Source organism: Heterocephalus glaber, unplaced genomic scaffold (genome assembly GCF_053883595.1).
Source record: "Heterocephalus glaber isolate CG9 unplaced genomic scaffold, H.glaber_assembly_v1.0 deba00001442, whole genome shotgun sequence".
Classification (NCBI taxonomy): domain Eukaryota; kingdom Metazoa; phylum Chordata; class Mammalia; order Rodentia; family Bathyergidae; genus Heterocephalus; species Heterocephalus glaber.
Window position 1 is genome coordinate 56,615,608 of NW_028258296.1, and position 14,684 is coordinate 56,630,291.

Below are 14,684 nucleotides of genomic sequence, written 5' to 3' on the forward strand. Positions count from 1 at the left end.
ACTGATTTCCACAGTGGTTGCACCAGTCTACACTCCCACCACCAGTGGAGCAAGGTCCCTTTTTCCCCACAGCCCTGCCAGCATTTGTTATTGGTTGATTTCTTGATAGCAGCCATTCTTTCTGGAGATGGAATCTCAGCATTAATTTTAATTTGCATCTCTGGAATGACCAGTGATAGTGAACATTTGTTCATATATTTATTTGCTGTTTCTACTTCTTTATCTGAGAAGTATCTTTTCATTCCAGATGCCCATTTTTGGATTGGGTCTTTAAATTTGGTGGATCTGATTTTTTTTGAGTTCTTCATATAGTCTAGATAATAGTCCTTTATCTGATGAATAGCTGGTAAAAATTTTTTCTCATGTTGTGCGTTGTCTCTTCACTATGTTGTTGGTTTCTCTTGCTGTGCAAAAGCTTTTTAATGAGATGAGATCCCAGTTGATTCTTTGTAGTATTTCCTGTGCAGCCTGGGTTTTGTTCATAAAGTCTTTGCCTACTCCTATGTCCTCAAGTGTTCTACCTATTCTCTCTTCCAGTAGATTTAGTGTTTCTGTTTTAGTATTTAGATCTTTGATCCATTTCAATTTTAGGTTAGTTTGTGGTGAAAGATATGGGTTTAGTTTCAATATTTGGCATGTGGAAAGGTAGTTTCTCCAGCACCATTTATGAAAGAGGCTATCTTTCAGTGAAGGTGTTTGGCTCCTTGGTCAAAGATAAGGTGGTTCAGTATTTCTGGAGTTGTTTCTGCATCCTCTAGTCTGTTCCATTGATCCTCAGGTCAATTCTTTTGCCAGTACCATAACTTTTTTTTTTATCACCGTAGCTTTGTAGTATAATTTAAAGACAGGGATTGTGATACCCCCTGCTTTGCCTTTGTTGCCCAGAATTGTCTTTGCTATTCTAGGTCTCTTCTGGTTCCAAATGAATTTTAGGATTGTTTTTTCTAATTCTGTGAGATATTTTGTTGGGATTTTGATTGGGATTGCACTGAATCTGTGTAACAATTTTGGAAGTATGGCCATTTCCACTATATTGGTTCTTCCTATCTAAGAACAAGGGATATCTTACTATTTTCTGATATTCTCTTCAATGTTCTTTTTCAGAGTACTGTAGTTTTCAGTGTGGAGGTATTTTATGTCCTATGTTAGATCAATTCCTAGCTATTTCATTTTTTTAGATGCCATTGTGAAAGGTGTTGTTTCCCTAATTTCTCTCTCAGTGAGTTTGTTATTTGTGTACTGGAATGCTACTGATTTTTGAGTGTTGACTTCGTATCCAGCTATGCTACTGAATTTGGTTATTAAATCTAGAAGTCTTTTGGTGAAGTTTTTGGGGTCTTCTATGTAGAGTATCATGTCATCCACAAATAACGATAATCTAACTTCTTCCTTAGGAATATCCTTATTCCTTTTATTTCTTTCTCTTGTCTAATTGCTCTGGCCAATGTTTCCAGAACTATGTTGAATAGGAGTGGTGACAGTGGACATCTTTGTCTTGCTCCTGATTTTACAGTGAAAGTTTTCAGTTTTTGTCCATTTAGTATGATGTTGGCTGTATGTTTGTCATAGATGCCTTTTATCAGATTGAGATTAAGACCACCTATTCCAACTTTTATCATGAATGGGTGTTGGACTTTGTGAAAAACTTTTTCTGCATCTATTAAGATGATTATATGAGGGCCGGAGATTTAGCTCAGTGATTCCTCCACCTGCCTCACAAGCACAAGTTACTGAGTTCGATCCCCGGTACCACACACACAAAAAAAAGATGACCATATGTTTTTTGTCCTTGGCTCTGTTAATATAGTGTATTACATTTATTGATTTGCATATGTTGAACCACCCCTGTATCCCTGGGATAAATCCTACTTGGTCATGGTGAATAATCTTATCGATGATTGCTGCATTCTATTTGCCAGTATCTTATTGAGGATTTTTGCATCTATGTTCATTAGGGAAATTGGCCTGTAGTGTTCTCTTTTTGGCTGGATCCTTCTCTGGTTTTAGTATCAGGGTAATGCTTGCTTCCAGGAATGAATTTGGGATTATTGCTTCCCTTTCAATTTCTTTAAAGAGTTTGAAAACCAGCGGCATTAGGTCTGCTCTAAATGTCTTGTAGAATTCACCAGTGAATTCATCAGGGCCTGGGCTTTTTTTTTCTTGGTAGTGTTATGGAAATCTCGGAAAGAAATACACAGAGACACAGAATTCGGATAAAATAATAAAATTTCTTCTCACGAGCAGGCGGAACGCCAGAAACCAGTCTGGTCAGTATCTGCACCTCCTTTGTTCAGCATTTCCCTTTTTATATCCTTTTTAGCCATTATCTCATCCCTAGTGGTCTTTGATATGTAAATACAATTCCAGTTCCTATCTACAAGTCACAGACACAAGATAGGCCATATACATTGTAAATTCACCCTACCAAGGTAACTTTGTTACGTGTTAGAGTCAGATAATCCTCACCTTAAACAAGGAGTTATGGGAAAAGCAAATCTTAAAAGAACACATTACTTATTTTGCTTCTACAATTACCTTAATATTCAATCTATTAAATTATCTAAAACTTTTCCGTATCATTCCTCCCACTGTTTACTTTGGGATAATTCTTCTATCCATTACAAGTTCTTTTTTCTTTTTTTTTTTGGTACTAGGGATCGAACTCGGACTTCCCGCTTGCAAGGCAGGCAGCAGAACCACTGAGCTAAATCCCCGGCCCACAAGTTCTATCCAGTTTATCTACATTTCTTAACACTAGCATCTGGTAGTCTTGAGCTGCAGCACTGTGCTACTGTATAAATTTTGAAATCCATTGGATGACCCAAGGACCAAACATTAATATTAATATTATAACAAAAAGGGGACTCAGAAGAAGTCCTATCCAAGTTTTTTCATCCTGCTCAAGTAAAATTAATCCCATAGGACAGCTCTCCTATACCAAATTTCTCATCAAGAGCCTTGATCTAATCTTTTAGTTTGTCTAGTGATTCTTGTACTACACCAGATTTATTAGAATATTAACAACTCTCTTCACCAAGAAATAAGCAAGTCCCTCCTTTCTGGGCTGTGAGGAAATCGAGAGCACACCTATTCTGTAATGACATTGGGCATTGAATCTAGTTGGGTTTCTAAAGCCTGAAGTCTGTCTTGAATTTCCTCAAGATCTTTTTTTAATTTCTTGTCCTAATGAAATATATTACTCCTTGTAGCCAAATAAGATATCATGGGGCTGGCATATACATAGATAAAGGATTACATTGACCTTGTTTACAATTGTTACAATTACCAATGGCTCGTCCAACAAGGGAGCCATTGATCCAAACTTGTGTTTTCTCTTTGCAATATTATTTTTCATTAGAATAGCCCCCCACAGTCAGAAGTTACCCCAGGTCCCCCATAATGTTTTTATCAAAGAATATTGTAAACGGATAGCCTTCCAGTTCCCATTTTACCATTTTAAAAGTCACATATTGTTCATCAAACTTTTCATTACTAGGCCTAAACACCCACAGTTCGAAAGCAAGGAAACTTAAGGCAGTGGTGATCAGACACAACACAATAATCCATGTTGTCCTTGTTGGTATTCTTCAGCTGTGCGTTGACTCACCAGCCTCCGGCGTGATGAGAGCAGGGCTTTGAGTACATTGTCTTTCTCGGCTTTCAGCATCAGCTTTATTGTTACCTTGTGCAATGAAGTCTTTGCCTTTCTGATGTCCTGAACAATATATTACTGTGACTTTGCTGGGTTTCCACACTGCCTCTAGCAACTGTATAATTTCCTGTTTATTTTTAATTAGCTTCCCTTCTGCCATGAGAAGACCTCGCTCTCGGTAAATCATGCCAATGGTGTATAATGTAGCAAATGCATAGCAAAAGTCTGTATAGATATGTATACCTTTTTTACCCTTTGCCCATCGGAGTGCCTGTATGAATGCCCAGAGCTTAGCACATTGCACCAACGGCCTTGGCTAGGACCACCTCATCCTTCATGGTTACCACATATCCAGCATGTTGAACCCCATCTTCCACGAAGCTGCTCCCATCCGTGAACAGAACGATGTCAGCATTGGACAAGGGTGTCATTTGCAAGTCAGGGCGGCTGGAAAAGAGCTCATCAGTGACACTCAAGCAGTCATGATCAGGAAGGCCTGTCTCCGTGGGCAAGAAGGTAGCAGGATTTAAAGTTTTTACAGGAAATAAATCACAAGTGAGGATTCTCACAGAGAAGGGCTTGATACTGAGTAACCCAATTATTTGAGAGCCAGTGATGCTCCCTTGTGTTCAGCAGTTCTAGGACCGGGTGTGGAACCTGCACAGTCAGTTCCTGACCTAAAGTCAGCTTGTCTGTTTTTTTTTGAATCAACAGAACTGAAGTTGCTAAGGCCCAAAAACAATGAGGCCATCCTTTTGTTACTGAATCTAAATTTTTAGATAAATATGCCACCGGTTGATTCCATGGGCCTACTTCTTGGGTCAACACTCCAAGGGCCACATGGGGTTTTTTTCAGTCACATATAGAGTGAAAGGCTGCTTTACATCTGGTATGCCTAGGGCTGGGGCTGCTGCTTAACTCAATTTTAATTTTTTTAAAAGCTTCCTCCTGTTCTACAGTCCAATGCAGATGATTCTCCTCTTGTCCCTTTAGGGCTTCACAAAGGAGTTTAGAGATTTCTGTAAAACCCAGAATCAAAATTTTTACAGAAGCCTGCTGCCCCAAGAAACCTTCTCAGCTGCTTCTTGGTTTGGGGTTCAGGGATGGCACTAATAACCTTTCATTTCCTAGGCAACGCATGCCCTGTGTTATTTGAAATCCTAAATATGTAACATGCTGTACACAAATCTGGGCTTTTTCCCATGATACCTTACATCCAGTTTTCTTGTAAGTGCAGCAACAACTTTTTGGTGCCTGCCCAGCACCGTTCTTGGGTTGGGCTGCAAAAAGAGTAAGTCAGCCACATACTGCAGTAGGACACAGCTATATTGTTCCAGGGGGAAGGCAAGCAAGTCCTTGGCTAGGGCTTCCCCAAAAAGCGTGGGTGAGTTTTAAATCCCCGTGGCAATCTAGTCCAAGTAAACTGAGTATTTTTCCATCACTCGGGTCTTTCCATTCAAATGCAAAGATGGGTTGACTGAGGGGAGTGATGAGAAGGCAAAAGAAGGCATCTTTTAAATCCAAACAAGTAAACCGTGCTGTTTCTGGAAGTATCAGACCCAACAAAGCATAGGGGTTAGGGACCACTGGGTGCAGCGTTACTGTTCTGTCATTTACAGCCTGTAGATCCTGCACTGGCCTATAGTCCCCATTGGGTTTCCGAACAGGCAGCAAAGGGGTGTTCCAAGGTGACGTACATTCTCTATTAAGTCCCAATTCCTTTAATCTCATGATATGGGGTTTAATTCCAATTTGGGCTTGCCTGGACATTGGGTATTGTTTTACACCAATGGGGCCGAATTGTCTTTTAATTTTATAACTGTGGGTGGATGATTCTTAGCTAACCCCGGGGGCGATTCCTCTGCTCATACGCTAGGAAACATAGTTCTTAATTCTTGCAGAGCCTAGAAAACATCATCCACATTGTAACACTGCCATTCACCCTCTCTTTTAGTTGTTACCATCATGATGAGATCTCTTCCTAGGTCTAAATGCAGAGATGCATTTCCTCATTGGGTGAAAGTTATTTTAGCTCCTAATTTAGATAATAAATCTCTTCTTGTAAGGGGCTAGGACATTCTGGCATATACAAGAATTCATGTTTCACTTTATGTCCTCCAATTTCACATGTCCTTTCATAGCAAAACTGGTGCTTTTCTGAAATTCCAGTGGCACTAATCACTTGGATGCACTGTCCGCTCAGAGGGGCAACTGGAGCTGTTACCACTGAATGCTCTGTGCCACTCTCCACCCTTAAGGACATATTTTGGCCCCTATCTATATATCAACCATGGGCTCATGGGGGCCTAGCTGTATTGAGCCCGGTCTATGTCTGTCACTGTCCTCCATCGCAGGCAACAACATGCCAGTATCTTTCCTTTCCTTCAAGTCCCGCTTTTTCTTTTCCTTGAGCCTTGTCTTTTCTTTTTCCTTCTCTTCCTTGGCTCCCATAGCTACTGCTCTCTTCCTTCCTGGCTCTCTTTCTCTTTCACTGTCTCTCTATTCACATACACTTTCCCAGCCAATTGCAACAATTGTATTATATTCATGCCTTCCCAAGTCTCCTGTCTTTGGATTTTCCTTCTAATGTCTGGTGCTGACTGGGTTACAAAAGTTGTATTAATTAGCTGATGGTTTTCAGGAACAGTAGGATCAAAAGGTGTATACATTCTGTAAACTTTACAGAGCTACTCATAAAATCTCTCAGGGCTCTCATCAGGCTCCTGCTCTGTTTCTAGCACTTTAATCATATTTGTAGGCCTTTTGCTTGCAGCCTGCATTCCTGCTAAAAGGGCTATCTGATAACTTCTCAAGTTTTCCTGTCCTGTTTGGGTGCTGGGATCCCAATCGGGCCGCACATTTACTGGGAATTGCTGTTCATGCCAAGTGTCTGGATTCTGCATATCACCTGGCATTCTAGTGGCATTAATTTTTTTAATTTCTCCTAAAACTCTCTGCATTTTTAGAGGTTAACAAAGTTTTACAAAGTTCTTTACAGTCCTCCCAATTAGGACAATGGGTAGCAAAAATGGAATAAAATAATTGAAGCATTTTGGAGGGGTCTTGGCAAAGAATAAATGACTTTCCTTTTTTCTGGACCTAGCCTCCTTTGTCTTTTTAAAGTCAAATCTCAAATACCGGACCTTGGTCTGACATATTTGTGCCTTTTTCCAACAGTCTTTTTTTCTAACTCACTATAAAGGAGGTCATATTGTAACCTGTTGGCTCTTAAACCCTTTGAAGATGACCAATGTACACATATTATAGATCATTTTTGGGGGGTGGGGTACTGGGGATCGAACGCAGGTCCTTGTGCTTGCAAGGCAAGCGGTGGAACCACTGAGCTAAATCCCTGGCCCTGTACACATATAGTAACATCTTTAGAATTTAACCCTTTGATGACAACTAATGTAAACATATTTAAACTTTTTATAACATACTTGAAACCAACAAACATACATATTTTTTGATAAATCACTTTCACATGTCTTTCGACATACCTAGGCCTTCTGGTCTTGTACTTTTTTAATCTTTTTAACAAGACAAACATACAAAATTTTTTATATCAAAATTGTATCTTTTAATTATATATTTTTTATCTCACTATAGACCTTTTATCACAAACTTGTCTTTAGCTGTTAAAATTTTAAAGTGTCCCTTTTTTCGTTCTCAGATTGTTACACTTTAAATTTGGTTGGCTGCCAATAGTGATAGGTCTCCCACTACCTCAGCAGCTATTATGTATAGCAGCTGACCTCTTCCTATGGTGCCTTGCCCCCTCCCCTGTGTGACATCATGCCAAGATGGTTGCTCCCACCAAAGAACAAACCCTTCTTCCCAGCATGCCCCTGTTCCCACCTAGAAAGTAACCTAATACTGGCTCACCTCCTACCACCTAGTGACATCACCCACTCCTCCATTCCCTAGCCACTACCCTACTCAACCCCACCTCAGCTCCTACAAGCCCCACCCCCGCTCCTATAAAAGGCACTTGCTGTCCTGGCCATATTGCTTTTGTCTCTCCTTTGTTCAGAGACAGCCTGGCAGATCTGTTCCCCTAATAAAGGCTTGTTGTGGCCTGGTCTAGTATTGGTTTTCAGCCCTTTTACCTGACAAATAGAACAGTAGTAACCTTGAGGTGTTTTTTTTTACCAGCAAATTACAGAAAAGAGCAAGTTAACCTTATAATTACAATTGATGAATTTGCAATGTACTAGAAATACTTTAAGCACACCAATTAAACATCAACTCAAACTGAAACACAGATACATTTATCAATTAGCTAAAATTTGTGACCCTTTTAAAATTTCTTACTTTCTCTGGCTTTGTTTTATGTCCTTCAGAGCTTTTTTTTTTTAGCTGTTTTTAATCCATTACTTATTTTTTCTTACTAATTTTTAAAATTTGAGTGTAAGCCCTATTCGATCTTCTCTGAGTCTCACCACAGCACGGTGCTCTGAAGCCAAACAGTTTTCATGCTTTTGTCCCCACCTCCTCCAAACCTGTGAATTTAGCAACTCAAAAGGAGGGAGAAAGTCTAAATTTGGTTACTTTTCAGCATCGTCCTCTTTCTGACAGAGGACCAGGATGTTGCTTTTTGCTTCCAGGACGTACATATGAAGCCAAGGAAGCATTCTGTGGCACAATTTGAGCCATAAATCAATATAGGGAAATTGATCTGGATGTTCCCGTCCAGGGGCAGTGACTGTTAGCCAGACAGACCAGGCCAGACCCTCACCTAGGGATCTCTCAGTTGGCCAAGCTAGACAAAGCTTGGGCCATTCTAACTCATAAAAGGCTCTTAAGTTTTGGGGTTTCATCTTAATACCATAATTTCCAGTAAAACCTTTCCTAAAATTCTTAAGCATGCATTCCAAAACAGTAGGACAAGATGTTTCTGTCCCCACGATTGGCTGATCAGAGTGTTGGTGTGTGTGGGGGTACCCTTGTACGGAGACACAAGACAGACAAAGGTGGGGGATCACTCACTCACCTGCCTGGCTGCGGGCCTCTCGGCCACTTTAAGGTCTGTTCAGTCTAAGGTAGGCTGTCCCCTAAGCTCACCATTGTGCCTTTGTTAAACGCGACCACACACAAATTCTATGACTGGGGAGGAGTCTTTAAGTGCAAGCGCTTCCTCCCTCTGTCTTGTTCTGCATCTCGTTTCACACACTCCTATCCAGAACTCTTTCACTCACACATTTATTCAGAAGTTATCACATTCCCTCCTGGTGACCCCCTAACTGTAACCAAAACAAATGAAAGAAGCTACCTCCCCAAATGGCAAAGCACAAGGGGTGATCAGGCCCCTGTGCTGTATTTGCCCAAAGTTACAGAATACAAATTCACAAGGCAAAACTGAAAGTTCACGACTAGGGGGTTTCCCGGGGTTTCTCACCCAGCAAAGGAAAGAGACAGACGAGACACCAAGAACAGCAGTCCTCCTTCTGTAGTCTCTTCGGGTTCGCGCGATCCTCCACCTGGTGAGCACATCTCTGTGTTCTGTTGGGGAGCCTAGGAAATTAGTGCCAGGGGCGCACCTTCCCGCTCGAGGAGACAGCCGCTCCCTCCGGTGGGGTTCCGCTGATGCCCAAAAGGGCTATTTCATTCCCAATTCCTGGCCAATGCACCAAATGTTACGGAAATCTCAGAAAGAAATACACAGAGACACAGAATTCGGATAAAATAATAAAATTTCTTCTCGCGAGTAGGCAGGAACACCAGAAACCAGTCTGGTCAGTATCTGCACCCCCTTTGTTTAGCGTTTCCCTTTTTATATCCTTTTTAGCCATTATCTCATCTCTAGTGGTCTTTGATATGTAAACATAATTCCAGTTCCTATTTTCAAGTCACAGGCACAAGATAGGCCTTATACATTGTAAATTCACCCTGGCATGGTAACTTTGTTAGGTTAATGAAGTTACAGGTTAGAGTCAGATAATCCTCATCTTAAACAAGGAGTTATGGGAAAAGCAAATCTTAAAGGAACACATTACTTATTTTGCTTCTACAATTACAATTAATATTCAATCTATTAAGTTATCTAAAACTTTTCCATATCAGTAGGTTTTTATTTTCATCTTCAATTTCATTGGCTGATGTTGGTTTATTTAGAATTTTTATATCTTTTTGATTCAGCTTCAGCTTTGGTAATTCATATGTATCTAGGAATATGTCCATTTCTTCTGTGTTTTCCATCTTATTAGAATACAGATTCTCATTCTCCTACCACTACTTTTTTTTTTTTTTTTTTTTTTTTTTGGTACCAGGGATTGAATTTAGGTCTTTGTGCTTGTGGGGCAGGTGGTAGAATCACTGAGCTAAATCCCCGGCCCTAGAATACAGATTCTCAATGTAGGTATTGATGATCTCCTGGATTTCTGCAGGATCTGTTGAACCAACTCTTTGAATCACTGCTTCTTTGTATTGTTTTCTTAGACTCCATTGCATTAATTTCTGTTCTGATTTTTTTTTCTCTGATCTTTATAATTTCCTCCTTTATACAGGATTTGGGCTTGACTTGCATTTCTTTTTCTAGAAGCTTGAGGTTCACCATAGGCTATTTATTTGAGCTTACTCTGTTTTTCTGATATGAGAATATGCCACTACAAATTTCCCTCATACTACTGCTTTCATTGGGTAAGTTCCAGTATGTTGTACTGGCATTATTGTTTAATTGTAGAAACTGTCTAATTTCTTCTTTAATTTCATCTGTGAGCCATTGGTTGTTCAGGAGGGTGTTATTTAATTTCCATGTGTTTATGAAGTTCTTATAAATTGATTTCCAGTTTCATTGCACTATGGTCTGTTAATATGCATGAGATAATTTCAATTCCTTTGCATTTACTTAAACATGTTCTATGAGCTGGTATGTGGTCTAATTTGGGGACATCCCATGTGCAGCTGAGAAGAAAGTGTATTCTGATGTTGTGGAGTGGAACACTCTGTAGACATCTACCAAGTCCATTTGTTCAAAAGTTTAGTTTAGTTCTGATATTTGTTTGTTGATTTTTTGTTTAGTTGGTCTCTCTATTTGTGACAGTGGTGTATTGAGGTCTCTCATTACAATTGTATTAGTGCTTATTTGATTTTTCTTGTGGGTTAATATTTGTTTTATATAGTTGGGTGCACTGGTATTTGGTGCACATATATTTATGATTGTTATCTCTTCCTCTTGGATTGTTCCCTTTACAAGGATGTTGTGACCTTCTTTGTCTCTCTTAATCAGTTTTAGCTTGAAATCCACTTTGTCTGCAAATAGAATAGCTACCCCTGTCACATAGAGTATTGTTTTTCATCCTTTGACTTTCAGTCTATGAATTTCTTTTGGGGGGGGGGTACCAGGGATCGAACTCAGGACTTTGCGCTTGTGAGGCAGGCAGTGGAAACACTGAGCTAAATCCCCGGATGAATTTCTTTTTAATTAAATATGTTTCTTGTATGCAGCATATTGTTGGATCTTGCTTCTTGAAACATTCTGCCTGTCTGTCTCTTTTGATTGGTAGATTTTATAACTGATATATATTGACTTATCCTTGTCATGTTATTTTCCTGTTGGTTTCCCCTTTTTCCACCTCTTTAATTGTTTGCCTTGCCTGGTGGATTCATTCTATCGGGGTTCATGAAGTTGTAGTCCTTGTTATTTCTTTCTAGAATCTCCTTTAGAACATTTTGGAGTGCTGGTTTGATAGTCATGAATTTCTTCAGGTGCTCTTTGTCATAGAAATATCTTATTTCTCCATCAATTCTGAAAGATAGTTTTGTGGGGTACAGCAGTCTGGGTTGGAGGTTGTTTTCTTTTAGGGCTTGAAATACTTCCCTCCAAGCTCTCCTTGACTTGAGGGTTTGTGTTGAGAAATCTGCCATGATTCTGATGGGCTTTCCTTTATAGGTGATTTATTTCTTTTTTCTAACAGCTTTTAGTATTCTGTTCTTGTGCTGAATTTCTGGAATCTTGACTATTATATCCCTTAGGGTAGATTTTTTAAAACATGGCTAATTGGAGTTCTATATGCCTCACTTATCTGTCTGTCAAATTTTTTTTCCATGCTTGGGAAGTTTTCTGTCACTATTTCTGTGAACCAGTTTTTTAATATCATTTATGCTATCTTCTACTTTTTCACTGACTCCAATCAACCTTATGTTATTCTTTTTTGCATCATCTAACAGCTGTTGGATTGATTTTTCATGGTCCCTTGTTATTTTTAAGAAATCTTTCTTTTCATGATTGCTAACCTCAATCCTATCTTGTGATTTTTTTTTTTTTTTTTTTGTACTGGGCATTGAACTCAGGACCTTGCGCTTGTGAGGCAGGTGCCAGCACCACTGAGCTAAATCCCCAGCCCTTCAATACTATCATCTATATCTTATATTCTGTCCTCAGATTGGCTCATTCTGCTGCATATACTTTTGGGCTGGGGATTTAGCTCAGTGGTTTTGCCACCTGCTGCACAAGCGCAAGGACCTGAGTTCAATCCCTAGTACAAAAAAAAAAAAAAAAGATTTCCTGCTGCATATACTTTCAATGCAATTTTTAATCTCCTGGATATCTGTTTAAATCTGTTTCACAGATTCTATTTCTTTCCTATGCTGGGAGTTCATGGTTTCCATCATTTTCCTAAGCTCTTCTATTTTTTATCTTTATCTTCTCTAGAGTCAATAACCATGCCTTTCATTATTGTCACCATCTCTCTAGTTATCTGGGAAACTATTTCTGGTTTGATTTTTTTCTAGAGCCTCATTCATCACCTTTGTTATTTCTGCTGTTACCACTTCAGGGAGTCCAGATGGGTGAGTTTTGAATTGTTCCACCTCATTGCTCCCTGGGTTTCCCTTTGGTGAGCTGGAAGTTTGGGGTTGCATCTTGCTTAAATGTCTTTCATTTTCATTTTTTTTTCTTTAGTTTAATTCTTGTGTTGATGCTTGTAAGTTGCATATGGCAAGTAGCTTTATTGCTAACATTAGAACCCTTAGGGACTGACTTCTTCTCAGAGATGTCTTCCAGGTGTCGCTGGCTTTTGAATTTTGAGTCTGTTGCAAGATCCTACCTCTTCAATTTATTGGGGATGAGAAGTTGCTGCCTATTTGGCCTAGCCCCTGGTTCTTTGGCACTACCCTGTAGTATTGTTTATGACTCTTAGGCAATCTCAGTCTTGGCATACCAGGAACAACAATGGATTAGAATAATTATGATGTCTTGGCTAAAGTAGTACAATTAGCAATAACAATACATTAAACACAGCCTAGAAAATGACAAACTGTGGTAACTATTAATTTGCCACCTTTAACTGTATGAACTAGATTTGTGTTTATATAACAAAATCTAAAACAAATCAGAAAATTGTATGTAGTGAATATGCCTTCAGTATGACAGTTTTACCCTCAGGGGAGAAAATTTAAAAGGGCTTAGGGGAAAAAATAGAGAAATAAAAGAAGAGGAAGAGATTAGAAGCAAGGCTGAAGGACAAAGGAAGATTATGCAAACTTTGGGAAACAGGTGAAGAAGACAGGAGGGAAAGAGAGAAGGAAGAAGTTAAAACAAGAACAGAACAGAAGAAAAACAAAAAAATAAAAACAGTGTTCACACTTATATAAAAACAAGAACAAACAAGAAAAAAAGAAAAAGAAAAATCAAAACAAGAAAAGGAAAAGAAAGAAAGAAAAAAAAAAACCCATCCACTTCAAGGTGTATCTCTGCTGTCACTGGTAGACAAGTTGGGCACACAGAGCCCAGATCCATGTTGATTAATCCCAACAAGCCAGCCATAGATTTGCTGCAGGATAGTGCATAATCCTAGCAATACTTCACCTTTAGTTCTGAAGCTCAGGCTGATTTCTGGCTGTGAGGCTGGAACCCAATTTGTTCAGCCTGCAACACTCTGTGCCTGCTTCTGGTTGCACTCAGCTCCCTCCAGCTTGAACTTGGCTCCTTGACCTCCTGCCAACTTGAACTCGGTTCTGCCTCACCCTGAGCCCACCCCACAGCTGCTCTGAGATCCAAGCTCAGTTAGGCCCTCTCCAAGATGGCAACTGGCCAAATGCCCTTTCCTGGGGGACATCGGAACCCAAATAACTCACCAGCCACTGCATCCACTGCTCTGTTCCACTGGTACATCTCTCTGTGGAGGCCTCTAGGGTCACCAGTAGTCACAGTGTGTCTTCAGTTTCGACCCACCCTTCCCACACAGCAAGCCAAGGCTCAGGGAGAAAGTGCCACTTGCCACCTCCTCCTTCTTTGTTGAAGTCTCCTCACTCTCTGTGACCCTCAATTCTTGCTTCAGATCCTGGCTGGGTCCAGGGGACCCACTTCCCTCCTTCTTCTCTTCCTCACATTGGTATATTCCAGTGTCTAGACACCGAATCTCAGAGTGGCTGTTTCTCTACTGTTCACCAGTTCACCATCTTCCCCATTTCCTCTAATTAATTTATCAATCCAAGACTGCACAGGTTGAAGAGGGAGGGGAAAGAAAAGAAGGGAATGGAATTAATATGAGAAAATGAAAAAATGGCACCAAAGTCTTTGTAAATAGGGAGGGATGGAGGGGTTCAAGGGAGGGCAGGGAATAGGAAAAAATAAGAACCAAGAGAGATTATGTAAAGGTGCAAATTTCCAATGATGAATGTCATTATATTGTATACCTAAAATGTACCAATAAAATAATATTTTAAAAAGATTGTACAAGTAATGAAAAACAGCTGAAATTTAAGCCCAACTATTCTGATTCAGAGTTCATGCTTTAACCCGGAGAGGTGGACTCCATAAATGAGTTAGCCTCTGGACTAGCATAAAAGTGCTGTGAACCTGGTACCCCCTTCCATCTTCTGCCTGCAATCTCTCTTAACTTTTTAACTTTCTCTTTTCCAAACTACACTGGACTCTTGACTTACAAACTCAGTTTGTTCTCAAGTGCTGGTTATAATTCAAGTTGATCAATTGAAAGCTCAGGCTCCTCTACACGGCCTTCAAAGTCTCTCTCCTGTACACAGGCAGATCTTGGTGTACTTAGAGAGACACTGGCCCAGGATTTCTCAA